Source organism: Cetorhinus maximus, unplaced genomic scaffold (assembly GCF_964194155.1).
Source record: "Cetorhinus maximus unplaced genomic scaffold, sCetMax3.hap1.1 HAP1_SCAFFOLD_110, whole genome shotgun sequence".
Classification (NCBI taxonomy): Eukaryota; Metazoa; Chordata; class Chondrichthyes; order Lamniformes; family Cetorhinidae; genus Cetorhinus; species Cetorhinus maximus.
The window spans coordinates 1214659-1222650 of record NW_027596121.1 but is presented as its reverse complement, the minus strand read 5'-3'; the positions used below and the strand labels follow the sequence as shown (position 1 = coordinate 1222650).

The following is a 7992-nucleotide window of genomic DNA, read 5'->3' as shown; positions in this document are numbered from 1 at the left end:
GAACCTCAGCACGTAGTGACACTTGGTGTTTGCGTACTGAGGGTCTACGCACCGCTTGATGCAGCCACACACAAAGGTGGCCATCAGTATGAGGGCGATGTTGGGCACGTTTTTTCCCCCTTTATCTAGAGGCTTATACATCACGTCCCTGCGGATACGATCGATTTTTGACCTCCAGATAAAGCGGAAGATGGCTCGAGTGATCGCCATCGCGCAGGAGTCTGGAATGGGCCAGACCTGCGCCACGTACAGCAACAGCGAGAGTGCCTCACACCTGATGACCAGGTTCTTACCCGCAATGGAGAGGGAGCGTCGCTCCCACATTTTTTTTTTTTTTTTGTAAAAATATACTTTATTCATAAATTATCTTCAATCACATTCCAAACCATTTCAAAAACAACATTACAAGGGTACAATCCAGGTTAAACTTTTACAAAATGTATCACCAGGTGCATCAGTACAAACAATATTACAGTCATTTACAGCCTTTCATTTTGATCTGTACAGCCCGAGGGGCTCTAAACAGTTCCCAGTCTCTCGGTGCGCTGTGGTAGAAAGGTCTTAGACAGCGACCCTTCCCCATTGCGCCTTTGCGGCAGCTGCCCCAAGCTTTAGTGCGTCCCTCAGCACGTAGTCCTGGACTTTGGATTGTGCCAGTCCGCAACAATCGGTCGGGGACAACTCTTTGTGCTGGAAGACCAACAAGTTTCGGGCAGACCAAAGCGCCTCTTTCACCGAGTTGATGATCCTCCAGCTGCAGTTGATGTTTGTCTCGGTGTGTGTCCCTGGGAACAGCCCGTAGAGCACAGAGTCCTGTGTCACAGAACTGCTCGGGATGAACCTCGACAGCAACCACTGCATCTCTCTCCAGACTTTCTTTGCAAAGGCACAATCCACAAGGAGGTGAACAACGGTCTCTTCCCCACCACAGCCACCTCGAGGGCAACGTGCAGAGGGGGTGAGCCTCCTGGCGTGTAGGAAGGATCTGACGGGGAGGGCCTTTCTCACCACCAGCCAAGCTACGTCTTGGTGCTTGTTGGAAAGTTCTGGCGATGAGGCATTCTGCCAAATGACTTTGACAGTCTGCTCGGGGAACCATCCCACAGGGTCCACCCTCTCCTTTTCCCTCAGGGCCTCTAGGACGTTACGTGCTGACCACTGCCTGATGGACTTGTGGTCAAAGGTGTTTTTCTGCATAAATTTTTCCACCAGGGACAGGTGGTACGGCACGGTCCAACTACTTGGAGCGTTCCGCGGCAGCGTGGCCAGACCCATCCTTCGCAACACCGGGGACAGGTAGAACCTCAGCACGTAGTGACACTTGGTGTTTGCGTACTGAGGGTCTACGCACCGCTTGATGCAGCCACACACAAAGGTGGCCATCAGTATGAGGGCGATGTTGGGCACGTTTTTTCCCCCTTTATCTAGAGGCTTGTACATCGCGTCCCTGCGGACACGATCCATTTTCGACCTCCAGATAAAGCGGAAGATGGCTCGAGTGATCGCCATTGCGCAGGAGTCTGGAATGGGCCAGACCTGCGCCACGTACAACAGCGAGAGTACCTCACACCTGATGACCAGGTTCTTACCCGCAATGGAGAGGGAGCGTCGCTCCCACATGCCCAGTTTCCTTTTCACCATAGCCACTCGCTCCTTCCAGTTTCTAACGCATGCCCCGGTCCCTCCGAACCATATCCCCAGCACCTTCAGGCCGTCAGCCCTGACAGTGAAGGGGACAAAGGATCGGTCAGCCCAGTTCCCAAAGAACATGGCCTCGCTCTTCCCACGATTTACCTTGGCTCCCGAGGCCAGTTCGAACTGGTCGCAGATGTGGATCAGTCTGCGCACCGACAGCGGATCCGAGCAGAAGACGGCGACATCGTACATGTACAGGGAGGCCTTTACCTGAGAGCCTCCACTGCCTGGGATCGTCACTCCTCTTATGCCCGGATCCTTCCTGATGGACTCGGCAAAGGGTTCTATGCAACACACGAAAAGAACAGGCGAGAGAGGACAGCCCTGCCTGACTCCAGATTTAATCAGAAAGCTATCTGTTTCCCACCCATTGATTGAGACTGCGCTACTGATGTTAGTGTAAAGCAGTTGGATCCAATTTCGAATTCCCTCCCCAAACCCCATTTTGGAGAGCACATCCACCATGTAGGTGTGCGTTATTCTGTCAAAGGCCTTCTCCTGATCCAAGCTGATGAGGCAGGTATCCCCACCCCTGTCCTGTACATGGGCAATCGTATCCCTGAGCAGCGCGAGGCTGTCAGAGATCAGTGCAGGTCTGGTCAGGGTGAATCACCAATTCCAGAGCGGATTTGACCCGATTGGCGATGACCTTGGACAGAATCTTACAGTCCACATTCAACAGTGAAATGGGTCGCCAATTTCTAATTTCCTCCCTTCCCCCCTTGTGCTTGTAGATGAGGGTGATGATGCCTTTCCTCATGGATTCTGACATGCTGCCGGCCAGGAGCATATTCTCGTACACTTCTAGCAGGTCTGGGCCGGTCAAGTCCCACAATACAACTCCGCCGGCAAGCCGTCGCTTCCGGGAGTTTTACTCTTCTCGAAGGACTCAAGGGCCTTAGTCAGTTCATCAGGAGTTAGCCGTTTGTCCAGGCTCTCCCGCGTACTGTCGTCTAAGACCTCCGTGATAGAGGACAGGAAGGACTGGGAGGCCGTGCTGTCCGTGGGCTTCACGTCATACAATCCGGCATACAAGAATTTGCTGATCCTCAAAATGTCGGACCGTGATGACTTTACTGAGCCGTCTTCTTCCTTCAGGCTGCTGATCACAGAGCCCTCTCTGTGTACCTTTTGGAAGAAGAAACGTGAGCATGTCTCATCCTGCTCCACGGAGCGGACTCTGGAACGGAAGATGATCTTGGAGGCCTCCGAGGCAAAGTGCGAGGCTTGCTGGCTCTTCACCTCTTGGAGTTCCTCCTTGACATCGACCCCCATCGACCGCAGCCGGAGCAGATTCTGCATGTTTTTCTGGAGTCGGGACATTTCCCTCTGTCCTTTCTAGCTTTCTGGGTGGCTTTGAGGATGAAAAACCTCTTGATGTTTCCCTTGATCGCTTCCCACCAGTGTGTCAGGGACTCAAAGAGGGGTTTCACGGTTCTCCAACCTTTGTAATCCCTCTTGAGCTCCTCAATGTTCTCTGGGGTCAGCAGTTGCACATTTAGCTTCCATGCCCCCCTGCCCACCCTCAGGTCCTTCTCCAAGTGGCAGTCAGCCAGTAGGAGGCAGTGGTCAGAGAAAAACACCCGCTTGACCTCGGTGGATCTGACTGTGAATGCACGGGACACAAACAGGAAGTCTATCCTGGAACGAATGGACCCGTCTGGCCGCGACCAGGTGTATCTACGCTGCGCTCCGTCTGCAGGGTTGCTGAAGACGTCGTGCAGCTTGGCATCCTTAACTGTTTCCATCAGGGATCTGGACGTAGCGTCCAATCTGCTGTCGGCGCTGCCGGATCGTCCAGCCGCATCGATGAAGCAGTTGAAGTCACCATCCACAATGACCGGCCTGGACGTCACCAACAGCAGTGGGAGCTGCTGAAAAACTGCCAGCGGGCGGCCTTTTGTGCCGGGGCATACACGTTAATTAACCGGAGTGGAGCGTTCTTCTACATTACATCTGCTATGAGGAGGCACCCACCCACCACCTCCTTAACCTCGGAGACAGTGAAGTTGCCTCCCCGCAGCAGAATACCCAGGCCGGAGGAATGAGAGTCGTTTGCGTCCGACCAGATCGATGGCCCGAGCGACCACCACCGTGACCATTGCCTGTAGGAGCTGAGGTGCGGTATCGCACACTCCTGCAGAAACAACAGGTCAGCTTTGACCTTGGCATGGTAGTCCAAGGTCGCCACACATCGCGTAGTAGATTTAATGCTATGCACATTTATGGTTACAATCTTTGAAATCCATTTTAAAGCATTTAGTCTCTTACCAAACTGTTGCCTCTGAGAGTCCCAGGCCTTTGGTCTGCTCCTGCATACCCATAGTGTTTACAAATTGCCTCACTTTGGATGGGCTGAGGAAACTGTCCTGAACCTCCCCATTGGCAATGTTCTGCTCAGGTGGTATCTGGGGGTTCGTGCAGAGAATGGGATTTGAAATGTCCTCTGTTGGAGAAGCTTCTCCAATCCTCTCCCCCTCTGGGGCGTTGCTGCTCCCGGCTTCCCGGAGCTGGGGTGCGCTGAGCGCCTCACTGCTCCCAGATTCCTGGGGCTGGGATGCACTGGCTTCTTTGGGGTTGTGGGCAAAGTTGGGGTGCGCTGGTCTCCTCATTGTCGCCAATGTTCTGGAGCTCGGGTGTCTCATCCTCCAACTCCCTAGAGCTTTGCCGCTTCTTCTGCAGGTGTCGCCCAGGCACTTCTTCGTCCGAAGAGTAGCTGCCCTTGTCATCTGTTTCGGATGGGAGACGCCTCTTGCCACTTGTCTGGGAAGTGGCTTGGTCCCTTCTTAGCCCCTTCTTCCTTTTGGCTCTCTTCACCAGCTGCCACTCCCCCTGCTGATTTTCCGCTGCTTCCTCCTCCTCCATTGATTCGCTCTCCTGAGGAGTGGGAGGCTCAGGGGGCAGTGCTGTTGATCGGCTGTCTGCTGACTCAATCTTTTCCTCCACCTTGTCTCTCTCTGTGTCCTCCTTTGTCCCATTGTTCTCACTGGGGGCCACGGTGGTTGGAGTGTTGCAAGTGCCCTTGGTAGTGGTGACACGAAGCATTTCTTCTGCTTCCCCCTCGTTGGCTTTGGCTGCCTGTGCATAATTGAGGCAGCGTTTGGGGCAGGTCCTGTAGAGGTGAGCTGCCTCGCCACATAGGTTGCCGCACTTAGTCTGTTTGCAGTCCTTTGTCTGGTGCCCTTCCTGTTTGCAGTTCTTGCAGAGGGCGGTGCTGCAGTTGGCCGCCACATGATCAGACTTGCCGCATGAGCGACATAGTTTGGGTTGCCCAGCGTAGACAAAGTAGCCACGGCTTCTCCCGATAGCGAAGCTGGAAGGAGGGTGGAAGATGGTTCCCTTACCGTCGGTCTTGAGCATGACCTTAACCTGGCGTTTGCATGTCCAAATCCTGAAGGCGTCTCTATCCTTGCTGGAGCTCCCAACCTTGTCGACGTATCTGGCGAGGAAGGTGAACACGTCGGCGACAGGGTCGTAGGGGTTACAGAGACGCACCGTCACCACACGGTCCCGTTGCAACGGCAGAGCAAAGAACGGCTCCACCGTCACGATCTTCATCTCCGGCTGGTCTCTCTTCTCCTCAAACACCTTCAGGAACTTGACGCAAGCTGCCACACGCTTGAAAGTCACATCGAAACATCCAGCGCTGGGGAAGTCATGTAGGGAGTAGATCCCCTCCGCTTCAAATCCACATGCCTTCAACAGGATCCGCATAATGAAGAAGGCCCGATCCATGGGTGCTCCTCCTTCGCTGTCCTTTACCGTCACCCGAACAGTGTTACGTACCGCATCATATGGGGCTCGACTGGTTATAGCCATCACTTCACGACTCCACTTGATCTTAGCCAAAAGGTCGAGAAGCGATTCCATTTGCCTTCCTTGTTACCTGCTGTACCTGCATACTAGCTTTCAGCGATTCATGCGCGAGGACACCCAGATCCCTCTGCGCTGAAGGATTTCTGAAATTTCTCTCCATTTAAATAATTGGTCGCCTTTTTATTCTTCTGACCAAACTGGATAACCTCACTTATCCACATTAAACTCCATCTGCCAAATTTTGGCCCATTCACCTAACCTGTGCATATCTATTTGTAAATTTCTTATTTCTTCATTGCAACTTACTTTCCCACCTATTTTGGTGTTATCTGCAAATTTAGCTATGGTATCTTCTACTCCTGAATCCAAGTAAATAGTTGGGGCCCAAGGACCGAACCCTGTGGCACCCCACTAGTTACAGTTTGCCATCCACCCATTTATCCTGACTCTCTGCTTTCTGTTGGTTAGCCAAAGCTCTATCCAAGCTAATATATTACCCTTAGCTCCGTGTGATCTTATCTTGTGTATTAATCGTTTGTGCGGCACCTTATCAAAGGCCTTCTGGAAGTCCAGACATACTACATCTACAGGATCGCCATTATCCACTTTGCTTGTCACATCTTCAAAGAACTCTAGCAAATTAGTCAAACACGATTTAGTCTTCATAAAGCCATGCTGACTCTGATGGATTGCATTTTGACTTGCATTTTAGGAGGGTAGTGAAGGCATTGGAGAGAGTGCAGAAGAGGTTTACGAGTTTGGTTCCAGGGGCGAGGAAGTTGAGTTATGAAGTAAGGTTGGAGAAGTTGGGACTGTATTCCTTGGGGAAAAGAAGTCTGAGAGGAGACTTGATAGAGGTATTGAAAGTCATGAGGGATCTGGAGAGAGTAGATAGGGAGAAACTGTTTGCACCGATGAAAGGATCGAGAAGGAGAGGGCACAGGTTTAAAGTAACTGGCAAAAATGCAAAAGTGATAGGAGCAGCGAGTGGTCAGGGTCTGGAATGCACCGCCTGATAGCGTGGCGGAGGCAGGTTCAATTGAAGAGGGAATGAGATGTTTATCTGAAAAGAAAGCATGTGCTGGGTTACGTGGAGAAGGCAGGAGAATGGCACGAGGTAAATGTTCATTGGGAGAGCTGGTGCAGGCACGACGGGCGGAATGGGCTCCTTGTGCAGTGTAAGGATTGTGTGAATGTGGATGTAGACGTTTCCGAGTAGCTGTGTAAAGTGTGTGAGCTTTGAGGTGTGAGTTTTGATTGTTGCTGTATCAGCAGCAGCAGCGGGCGGGAGCGGCAGCAGAGAGCGGGTTTAAAATGTTGTGAGGCGAAAGGTGCAGCTGAGAGAGTGTTTGAGAGGTGTATTTGCAAGTGAAAGATGTTTTTGTATGAGTGACGTAGAGTGTTTGTGAGATGAGAGTGCTGCCTGTGAGTGTTGGGTGAGCGTGCGTGTTTTTTGTGTGTAGCTGCTGCGGGTGAGTGAGAAAGAAAGAAAGTTGGGTTTTGAAACATGTACATGTTGAAAAGTAAAGAAAGCAGATGTTTGTAAGAAAACTATTTTTAGCATTGAAAATCCCCTGGAAAGGGGTGGTGCACCATTCCCAGAGATACTGCAATACCGGGTCGATGCGTGGAGTGGATGGAGCAAGCCCCTATTCCATCTCCCTGCTCCAAAAATCAATTTAATATATGGTCCCCAGATAAGGGACGTATCAGATATTAAACTGATAAGAATAGATTTTTTTTTATTTTTTGCAAAAATATACTTTATTCATAAAATATCTTCAATCACATTCCAAACCATATTCCAAAAACACCATTACAAGGGTACAATCCAGGTTAAACTTTTACAAAATATATCAGCAGGTGCATCAGTACAAACAATATTACAATCATTTGCAGACATTCATTTTGAGCTGTACAGCCCGAGGGGCTCTAAACAGTTCCCAGTCTCTCGGTGCGCTGTGGCAGAAAGGTCTTAGACAGCGACCCTTCCCCATTGCGCCTTTGCGGCAGCTGCCCCAAGCTTTAGTGCGTCCCTCAGCACGTAGTCCTGGACTTTGGATTGTGCCAGTCCGCAACAATCGGTCGGGGACAACTCTTTGTGCTGGAAGACCAACAAGTTTCGGGCAGACCAAAGCGCGTCTTTCACCGAGTTGATGATCCTCCAGCTGCAGTTGATGTTTGTCTCGGTGTGTGTCCCTGGGAACAGCCCGTAGAGCACAGAGTCCTGTGTCACAGAACTGCTCGGGATGAACCTCGACAGCAACCACTGCATCTCTCTCCAGATCTTTGCAAAGGCACAATCCACAAGGAGGTGAACAACGGTCTCTTCTCCACCACAGCCACCTCGAGGGCAACGTGCAGAGGGGGTGAGACTCCTGGCGTGTAGGAAGGATCTGACGGGGAGGACCTTTCTCACCACCAACCAAGCCACGTCTTGGTGCTTGTTGGAAAGTTCTGGCGATGAGGCATTCTGCCAAA

General features: G+C 51.6%; 1 pseudogene; it reads right to left on the bottom strand.

The window, feature by feature from the left end:
• Positions 1-7093: 7093 nt before the first annotated feature.
• On the bottom strand, positions 7094-7272 carry LOC144672847 (U2 spliceosomal RNA; annotated as a pseudogene).
• Between the last annotated feature and the right edge of the window lie 720 nt (positions 7273-7992).